Source organism: Phaseolus vulgaris, chromosome 8 (assembly GCF_000499845.2).
Source record: "Phaseolus vulgaris cultivar G19833 chromosome 8, P. vulgaris v2.0, whole genome shotgun sequence".
Classification (NCBI taxonomy): domain Eukaryota; kingdom Viridiplantae; phylum Streptophyta; class Magnoliopsida; order Fabales; family Fabaceae; genus Phaseolus; species Phaseolus vulgaris.
Genome location: NC_023752.2, coordinates 47,952,215 through 47,954,936, shown reverse-complemented (window position 1 = coordinate 47,954,936; position 2,722 = coordinate 47,952,215).

Sequence of the window (2,722 nt, the reverse complement as noted above, 5' to 3'; positions counted from 1 at the left end):
AAATATATAACTATAGTTCGTAAACTACATCAAAGGTAAAATACTCTTTTAAAAAAAATCATGGTTATATTTTGCTAATGTATACCTCCTTATGCCTGGACTTGATGTACATCTTCATCATGTAGGGGTAGTTGTCATGAAATGCTAGTGGCCTTGTGAGAGATTCCTCCTTTGGTAATGAACAACCCTTCCATCTCAGCCTTGTGGATCTTTCCTATAATCGCGCTCAACCTTTTAAAGGATAAGCTCTGATACCAACTATGAAAAATAAGTCAAAACACAAGAAGTGGGGTTGAATTGTGTTACTTTTTTAACTTTTGAAATCTTTTCATCTAGTGAATGTTAGCATACGAAGTGAATGCATCACATATGAACTACCAAAAAATTTTCTTAAGAGATTGTATCTAATAAGAAACATCAAATGCAACTCATAGTTTGACAAACAGACTATCTAAAATGCTCCAAAAGTTTATTTTTGCAAATACCTCCTTCTAAGATTACTTACAATTAAATAACATAAAATCTAAAGAATAATAGATAAAAGAGATTTACACTATGTTTTTATACTAGTTCGTCAGTTAAAGAAGATTATGTATGGTTATCAATCAACATGTTTAGTTTCATTAGGAAGACTACTGTTGCAAGATACAAATGAGTATTATTTAGACCTCAACCTAGATAAAATAAAGTATTATTTGGACCATAACCACTCCTAGCTAAAACTAAATATTATTTAGACAATAGTGACTCCTGACTAAACATGGAGCATATTTAGAATGTAGCCACTCTTGGCTAAATATAAAGTATTATTTGGAACTCAATCACTCATGGATAGCACGAGTATTTTTCGAAACTTATGCCTAGCATGTGTATTCTTTGGAACACAACACTCCTAGCTAATATTGAGTATTCGTTGGAACGCATTCACTCATGACTAAGATTTGATATTATTTGGAATGCAATCACTCCTAGCTAATACCGAGTATAATTTGAAACACGATCATTCCTAGTAAAGACTAAGTATTCTTTGGAATATAATCACTCCTGACTAAGACAAAAAAGTTTATAAAGAATGTGAACTAAAAGGTCACAAGTTTGCTCACTAGAAAAAGGGGGTGTCACCTTATGATGTATACAAAGGTTATAACCCTTCTAGATTGCTAATGAACATGATATGTGTTCTTTCTCATAAATACAAAGCTTGGAAGCTTTAGATCTTATGCACGTTCTTGTAGCAAGATTTTTGTCGTCTTTGTTAGTCTTCCTTCTTCAAAAGATCTTTATGTATAAAGATTGAGAAGCAATGAATCATTATACATATTTTGTATCCGTTGTGAAAGTCATCTTCTACTACTGTTTCTTCTTGCATTTGAGCATGCTTTAAGGCTTCAAGACGCAATAAAGGAACTTTACGTAGCATTGAATAATGTGGCTTCTTTGACAACATCTCTGGAGAATAACATAGTTTCATAGGCCAAGACGAGTGGTTTGTCTTTTCCTTTTGAGTAAAGCGCAAGACTTGACACAGCTGGCTAACTTCACAGTGTTGCCATCTTGCATTTTCTAGACAAGTTGTTTGCAAGAAGTAGCTTTCAACACGTTCTTCAAGAGATGGTGTTGCGAGATCTTCTTGAAACAATGAAGAAAATTACGTTTTCTAAAAGTATAAAATAAGTATTTGTTAAAGTTTCAAATGTACTATAAAGTGTTTTGGGCTTGTGTATGTCAAACAAAGTATATTTATCATTTATTCAAGAAAAAACTTATTTGACTAAGTATATTTGTATGCATCTATTCAAGCAAATACTTATTAGATGATGCATGTGCACAAAATTTGTTTCTATAGGGCAAAACAATTCCATTTGTCCAACCATACAAATTGTGTCTCTTAGACTAGATTGGATACTTTGTGTCTTACATTACAGGATACACATAAAATTATGTTTTATACTTAGTTAAACACACAATTAAAGCTAATTATAGGATTTGTTGACTTGAAGATGATTTCACAATAAAACCCCAATGTCTCTAATGTAAACTAATATCAAACAAAACTATTCTTTCTGTTTTCATGTTGTAATATTTAGCATTTAAAAATATTTATGAGAGATTTCATATTAAGCTAAATGTTTTTATTTCTATTTGTTCAACCATTATATTTTGATATATACTTTAAGTAATTTTCTTAAACTTTAAAACTTTGTTTCTAACACTTTACTTAACGTGTATATACATATCATATTCTGTATTTTTAATAGTTGTTTAATCTTTTTTATAATAAGAAAACTCCATACTTATTACTGTTGTAACTCTTTCATCTTATGTGTAAAAACTATTTAATTCTTTGGTTGGTTGTTGAGTGTAATAAAAAAATGTTACATGGATCTTCAAAAGAAAGAGAAAGTAGAGAAAATAACAAACAGAAAAACGAAGGTACTTCATTTAAATTATAATTAAGTAAACAAATAAAACCTTTTAATAAGGGTATACGTATACCTAAGTAGCTATGAATAAACACAAATTATACATCTGAGTTAGTGGTGTGTGTTTAGAAACCAATTGAGTGAAGTATAAAGGAAGTGATATTATAGAAGTAAGTTTGACAAGGATATGCATTACACAAATATTCTGTTAAAAAAGAAGGGGTATCTAAACTAGCACACCCGTATCTGGAGCTAAGAGAATATAATCCACACTTAGTTGACGATAAAGAAGGCGAATC